The sequence below is a fragment of the Penaeus vannamei genome, chromosome 19 (assembly GCF_042767895.1).
Source record: "Penaeus vannamei isolate JL-2024 chromosome 19, ASM4276789v1, whole genome shotgun sequence".
Taxonomy (NCBI): Eukaryota; Metazoa; Arthropoda; class Malacostraca; order Decapoda; family Penaeidae; genus Penaeus; species Penaeus vannamei.
In genome coordinates this window covers 39,646,480-39,653,979 of record NC_091567.1, presented here as the reverse complement: position 1 = coordinate 39,653,979, position 7,500 = coordinate 39,646,480, and the positions used below count along the sequence as shown (strand labels likewise).

The following is a 7,500-nucleotide window of genomic DNA, read 5'->3' as shown; positions in this document are numbered from 1 at the left end:
CTCTTTCGTTTTCTTAATTTTCTCTCTTTCTTGATTTTCTTTCTCTGTCTCTGTCTCTGTTTTTGTCTCTTTTTCTCTATGTCTGTTGATATTTCTCAATCTTCCTTTCTCTCCCCTCTTTCTTTCTTTTCTTGTTTTCTTGCTTTTCTTTCTTTGTCTCTGTCTCTGTCTTTGTCTCTTTCGCTCTCTTTCTATCTTTCTTTTTCTCAATATTCCTTTCTTTCCCCTCTTTCTTTCTTTCCTCCACTCTCTCGGTCCCTCTCTTTCCCTCCAGCCCTCTACGTCATCCTCTCTTTTCTCTATTTTCTCTCTCTCTCTCCCTCTCTCCCCTCTCTCTCTATTTCTCTCTCTCTCTTTCTCTCTCTCTCTTTCTCTCTCTCTCTTTCTCTCTCTCTCTCTCTCCCTCTCTCCCTCTCTCCCTCTCTCCCTTCCTCCCTTCCTCCCTTCCTCCCTCCCTCCCTCCCTCTCTCCCTTCCTCCCTCCCTCTCTCTCTCCCTTCTCTCCTCTCCCTCCCTCTCTCCCTCCCTCCCTCCCTCTCTCCTTCCCTCCCTCCCTCCCCTCTCCCTCCCTCCCTCCCTCCCTCTCTCCCTAGCTCGAAGAAATGAGACAAGTGAAAAATGAAAAGAGTTTTATTTTTTATTTATTTATTTATTTTTATTTTTCACAAGAGTCACTTTATTCCGCCGGCCTTCTCGCACGTGTCCGACTCTTAAGTCCCGGGGCGAGGGAGCTTCTTGTCGCCGCCTCGCCCGGTGTCCCTCCTGAGCGACGACGGCTCGACCCGCTCGCCAACGTTTCCGAGACGTTCGCGCCGCCGCCGACGTTGTTTAAGCGCGTCATCCGTCATCCGGGGCGTGGGGCGTGGCGGGGAAGGTGGGCGGGGAAGGTGGGTGGGTTTTGAGGAGGATTGATCTGTTGGACTTGAAATTTGGGTTGATTTGGGTTGAATTGGGTTGGTTTGGGTTGACTTGGGTTGTCATGGGTTGACTTGGCTTGACTTGGCTTGCCTTTGGGTTGACTTAGGTTGACTTAGCTTGCCTTTGGTTGACCTGGGTTGACTTGGGTTGACTTGACTTGCTTTGGGTTGACTTGGATTGACCTGGGTTGACTTGGCTTGCCTTGGGTTGACTTGGCTTGCCTTGGGTTGACTTGGCTTGCCTTGGGTTGACTTGGTTTGACCTGTCGACTCGACTTGGCTTGACCTGTTGAGTGTTAGGAATTCGTTTGTCTTTTTTCTCTCTCTCGGGATGAGTTGGTGATGGGTTTCATGGACGTGTTATTTGAGTTGTCGATTCATGTTTTTTTTTTTTTTTCTTTCCTTTTTTGAGGCAGATTTTTTTTTTTTTTTTTTTTTTTTTTTTTTTGTCTTTTTATGCATTTTTTTTGTTTTTCTTGAGAAGGGTTTATGCATCTTTTTTGGGGGGAGTGGGGTGGGGAGGTAAGCTTGTTCATCGTCATTGTCAACATGGTCAACGCTTATCATTAGCACAGTTATCATTATCATCATGCCATGCTTACTGTCATCACTGTTATCACCACTTCTGTCGGATGAGCGTTTCTGAGAGATAAGAAAGATGCGCGACTGTCTAAGAATCTGCCGAGAAGGGGCGCTTGGGCAGTCACTCGCACGAGAAGCGAGGGAATCGTAAATGTTTTAAGAAAAATGTGGCGAATGACGGAGAAGATTCGCCATACACTCATATAATTTTTTTTTCCGTTTTTATGCTTTTTTTTTTAGATTTTTGTTTTTCGTTTTTTTTTTCTTTTAGATTTTTGTTTTTCTTTTTTTCTTGTTTTTTTCTTTTAGATTTTAGTTTTTCTTGTTTTTTCTTTTAGATTTTTGTTCTTCTTTTTTCTTGTTTTTTTCTTTTAGATTTTTGTTTTTCTTTTTTTCTTGTTTTTTCTTTTAGATTTTTGTTTTTCGTTTTCTTTATTCTTGTTTTTTTTTCTTTTAGATTTGTGTTTTTCTTTTTTTTTTTTTTTTTTTCTTTTAGATTTTTGTTTTTTGTTTTCTTTATTCTTGTTTTTTTTCCTTTAGATTTTTGTTTTTCTTTTTTTGTTGTTTTTTTCTTTTAGATTTTTGTTTTTCGTTTTCTTTATTCTTTTTTTTTTCTTTTAGATTTTTATTTTTCGTTTTTTCATTCTTTCTTGTTTTGTTTGGTTTTTCTTTGTTCACCGTTTTCTTTCTTTCTCTGATTGTGTATTTTTTTCCCTTCCTTTTTCACTGTACCCAGACCATTATTCTAGTTTAGTATCCATTTTTTATTCTCAAGGGATGTGTAGGGTAGCTGCCCATGTTTTCCTCTTCTCCTTCTTCTTCTTCGTCTTTGAAGGTGTATAATTTCTCCCTTTTTTTTTCTTTCTTTCTTTCTTTTTTGAGGCAATTTTCTTTCTTTTTTTTTTGTCTTTTTATGCATCTTTTTTTCTTGAGAGGGGTTTATGCATCTTTTTTGGGGGGAGTGGGGTGGGGAGGTAAGCTTGTTCATCGTCATTGTCAACATGGTCAGCGCTTATCATTAGCACAGTTATCATTATCATCATTTCATGCTTACTGTCATCACTGTTATCACCACTTCTGTCGGATGAGCGTTTCTGAGAGATAAGAAAGATGCGCGACTGTCTAAGAATCTGCCGAGAAGGGGCGCTTGGGCAGTCACTCGCACGAGAAGCGAGGGAATCGTAAATGTTTAAAGAAAAATGTGGCGAATGACGGAGAAGATTCGCCACACACTCATAATTTTTTTTTCCGTTTTTTATGTTTTTTTTTAGATTTTTGTTTTTCGTTTTTTTTCATTTTTTTTTTCTTTTAGATTTTTGTTTTTCGTTGTCTTTATTGTTGTTTTTTTTCTTTTAGATTTTTGTTTTTTTTTTTTTCTTGTTTTTTCTTTTAGATTTTTGTGTTTCGTTTTTTCTTTTATATTTTTGTTTTTCTTTTTTTGTTGTTTTTTTCTTTTAGATTTTGTTTTTCGTTTTCTTTATTCTCTGTTTTTTTTCTTTTAGATTTTTGTTTTTCTTTTTTTTCATTCTTGTTTTTTTCTTTTAGATATTTGTTTTTCGTTTTCTTTATTCTGTTTTTTTTCTTTTAGATTTTTATTTTTCGTTTTTTCATTCTTTCTTGTTTTGTTTGGTTTTTCTTTGTTCACCGTTTTCTTTCTTTCTCTGATTGTGTATTTTTTCCCTTCCTTTTTCACTGTACCCAGACCATTATTCTAGTTTAGTATCCATCTTTTATTCTCAAGGGATGTGTAGGGTAGCTGCCCATGTTTTCCTCTTCTCCTTCTTCTTCGTCTTCGTCTTTGAAGGTGTATAATTTCTCCCTCTTTTTTTTTTTTCTTTCTTTTCTTTTTTGAGGCAATTTTTTTTTTTTTTTTTTTTTTGTCTTTTTATGCATCTTTTTTTCTTGAGAGGGGCTTATGCATCTTTTTTGGGGGGAGTGGGGTGGGAAGGTAAGCTTGTTCATCGTCATTGTCAACATGGTCAACGCTTATCATTAGCGCAGTTATCATTATCATCATTTCATGCTTACTGTTATCACTATTATCGCCACTTCTGTCGGATGAGCGTTTCTGAGAGATAAGAAAGATGCGCGACTGTCTAAGAATCTGCCGAGAAGGGGCGCTTGGGCAGTCAGTCGCACGAGAAGCGAGGGAATCGTAAATGTTTAAAGGAAAATGTGGCGAATGACGGAGAAGATTCGCCACACACTCATAATTTTTTTTTTCCGTTTTTTATGGGGTTTTTTAGATTTTTGTTTTTCGTGTTTTTTTTCGTTCTTGTTTTTTGTTTTTCTTTTAGATTTTTGGTCTTCGTTGTTTTTATTCTTGTTTTTTTTTTCTTTTAGATTTTTGTTTTTCTTTTTTTCCTTGTTTTTTTTCTTTTAGATTTTTGTTTTTCTTTTTTTCTTGTTTTTTTCTTATTAGATTTTTTGTTTTCGTTTTCTTTATTCTTGGTTTTTTTCTTTTAGATTTGTGTTTTTCTTTTTTTTCTTGTTTTTTGTCTTTTAGATATTTGTTTTTCGTTTTCTTTATTCTTTTTTTTTCTTTTAGATTTTTATTTTTCGTTTTTTCATTCTTTCTTGTTTTGTTTGGTTTTTCTTTGTTCACCGTTTTCTTTCTTTCTCTGATTGTGTATTTTTTTCACTTCCTTTTTCACTGTACCCAGACCATTATTCTAGTTTAGTATCCATTTTTTATTCTCAAGGGATGGGTAGGGTAGCTGCCCGTGTTTTCCTCTTCTCCTTCTTCTTCTTCGTCTTTGAAGGTGTATAATTTCTCCCTCTTTCTTTCTTTCTTTCTTTCTTTTTTGAGGCAATTTTTTTTTCTTTTTTTTTTTGTCTTTTTATGCATCTTTTTTTCTTGAGGGGGGTTTATGCATCTTTTTTGGGGGGTGGGGTGGGGAGGTAAGCTTGTTCATCGTCATTGTCAACATGGTCAGCGCTTATCATTAGCACAGTTATCATTATCATCATTTCATGCTTACTGTCATCACTGTTATCACCACTTCTGTCGGATGAGCGCTTCTGAGAGAGAAGAAAGATGCGCGACTGTCTAAGAATCTGCCGAGAAGGGGCGCTTGGGCAGCCAGTCGCACGGCAAGCGAGGGAATCGTAAATGTTTAAAGAAAAATGTGGCGAATGACGGAGAAGATTCGCCATACACATAATTTTTATTGATTTTTTTCGTTTTTTTTTTTTTTTTTTTTTTAGATTTTTGGTTTTTCGTTTTCATTATTCTTGTTTTTTCTTTTAGATTTTTGTTTTTCTTTTTTCTTGTTTTTTCTTTTAGATTTTTGTTTTTCTTTTTTTCTTTTAGATTTTTGTTTTTCTTTTTTTGTTGTTTTTTTTCTTTTAGATTTTTGTTTTTCGTTTTCTTTATTCTTGTTTTTTTTCTTTTAGATTTTTGTTTTTGTTTTTTCTTTTTTTTTCTTTTAGATTTTTGTTTTTAGTTTTCTTTATTTTTTCTTGTTTTTTTCTTTTATATTTTTGCTTTTCGTTTTTTTTTATATTCTTTCTTGTTTTGTTATGTTTTTCTTTGTTCACCGTTTTCTTTCTTTCTCTGATTGTGTATTTATTTTTTTTCTTCTCTTTTCACTGTACCCAAACCATTATCCCGATGCGTTGCTTTCTAGCTTAGTATCTATTTTTTATTCTCAAGGGATGTGTAGGGTAGCTGTCCGTGTTTTCCTCTTCCTCGTCTTCTTCTTCGTCTTTGAAGGTGTATAATTTCTCCCTTTTTTTTTTCTTTCTTTCTTTCTTTCTTTTTTGAGGCAATTTTCTTTTTTTTTTTTTTTTTCTTTGTATGCATCTTTTTTTCTTGAGAGGGGGTTTATGCATCTTTTTTGGGGGGGAGTGGGGTGGGGAGGTAAGCTTGTTCATCGTCATTGTCAACATGGTCAACGCTTATCATTAGCACAGTTATCATTATCATCATTTCATGCTTACTGTCATCACTGTTATCACCACTTCTGTCGGATGAGCGTTTCTGAGAGATAAGAAAGATGCGCGACTGTCTAAGAATCAGCCGAGAAGGGGCGCTTGGGCAGTCAGTCGCACGACAAGCGAGGGAATCGTAAATGGTAAAGAAAAATGTGGCGAATGACGGAGAAGATTCGCCATACACTCATATAATTTTTTTTTCCGTTTTTATGCTTTTTTTTTTTAGATTTTTGTTTTTCGTTTTTTTTTATTCTTGTTTTTTTTTCTTTTAGATTTTTGGTTTTCGTTTTCTTTATTCTTTTTTGTTTTTTTCTTTTAGATTTTTGTTTTTCGTTGTCTTTATTCTTGTTTTTTTCTTTTAGATTTTTGTTTTTGTTTTTTTCTTGTTTTTTTCTTTTAGATTTTTGTTTTTCGTTTTTCTTATTTTTGTTTTTTTCTTTTAGATTTTTGTTTTTCGTTTTCTTTATTCTTGTTTTTTTTTCTTTTAGATTTTTGTTTTTCTTTTTTTCTTGTTTTTTTTCTTTTAAATTTTTTGTTTTCGTTTTCTTTATTCTTTCTTGTTTTTTTCTTTTATATTTTTGCTTTTCGTTTTTTTTATATTCTTTCTTGTTTTGTTATGTTTTTCTTTGTTCACCGTTTTTCTTTCTTTCTCTGATTGTGTATTTATTTTTTTTGTTTTCTTCTTCCTTTTTCACTGTACCCACACCATTATCCGGATGCGTTGCTTTCTAGCTTAGTATCTATTTTTTATTCTCAAGGGATGTGTAGGGTAGCTGTCCGTGTTTTCCTCTTCCTCCTCTTCTTCTTCATCTTTGAACGTGGATAATTTCTCCCTCTTTTTTTTCTCTTTCTTTCTTTCTTTTTTGAGGCAATTTTTTTTTTTTTTTTTTTTTTGTCTTTTTATGCATCTTTTTTTCTTGAGAGGGGTTTATGCATCTTTTTTGGGGGGAGTGGGGTGGGGAGGTAAGCTTGTTCATCGTCATTGTCAACATGGTCAACGCTTATCATTAGCACAGTTATCATTATCATCATTTCATGCTTACTGTCATCACTGTTATCACCACTTCTGTCGGATGAGCGTTTCTGAGAGATAAGAAAGATGCGCGACTGTCTAAGAATCTGCCGAGAAGGGGCGCTTGGGCAGTCACTCGCACGACAAGCGAGGGAATCGTAAATGGTAAAGAAAAATGTGGCGAATGACGGAGAAGATTCGCCATACACTCATAATTTTTATTTATTTTTTTCGTTTTTTGTTTGTTTGTTTTTTAGATTTTTGTTTTTCGTTTTTTTTTCATTCTTGTTTTTTTCTTTTAGATTTTAGTTTTTCTTGTTTTTTCTTTTAGATTTTTGTTCTTCGTTTTCTTTATTCTTGTTTTTTTTCTTTTAGATTTGTGTTTTTCTTTTTTTTTCTTGTTTTTTTCTTTTAGATTTTTTGTTTTTCGGTTTCTTTATTCTTTTTTTTTTTTTAGATTTTTGTTTTTCGTTTTCTTTATTCTTTTTTTTTCTTTTAGATTTTTATTTTTCGTCTTTTCATTCTTTCTTGTTTTGTTTGGTTTTTCTTTGTTCACCGTTTTCTTTCTTTCTCTGATTGTGTATTTTTTCCCCTTCCTTTTTCACTGTACCCAGACCATTATTCTAGTTTAGTATCCATCTTTTATTCTCAAGGGATGTGTAGGGTAGCTGCCCATGTTTTCCTCTTCTTCTTATTATTCTTCGTCTTTGAAGGTGTATAATTTCTCCCTTTTTTTTCTCTCTCTTTCTTTCTTTCTTTTTTGAGGCAATTTTCTTTTTTTTTTTTTTTTTGTCTTTTTATGCATCTTTTTTTCTTGAGAGGGGTTTATGCATCTTTTTTGGGGGGTGGGGTGGGGAGGTAAGCTTGTTCATCGTCATTGTCAACATGGTCAACGCTTATCATTAGCGCAGTTATCATTATCATCATGCCATGCTTACTGTCATCACTGTTATCACCACTTCTGTCGGATGAGCGTTTCTGAGAGATAAGAAAGATGCGCGACTGTCTAAGAATCTGCCGAGAAGGGGCGCTTGGGCAGTCAGTCGCACGACAA

The 7,500-nt window shown here is 34.3% G+C and overlaps 1 protein-coding gene across 4 annotated transcripts in view; it reads left to right on the top strand.

Moving 5' to 3' along the window:
• LOC113820640 (mitogen-activated protein kinase kinase kinase 7-like) overlaps window positions 1-7,500 on the top strand; it is a 136,134-nt gene that overhangs the window by 66,710 nt on the left and 61,924 nt on the right. The window lies entirely within an intron of this gene.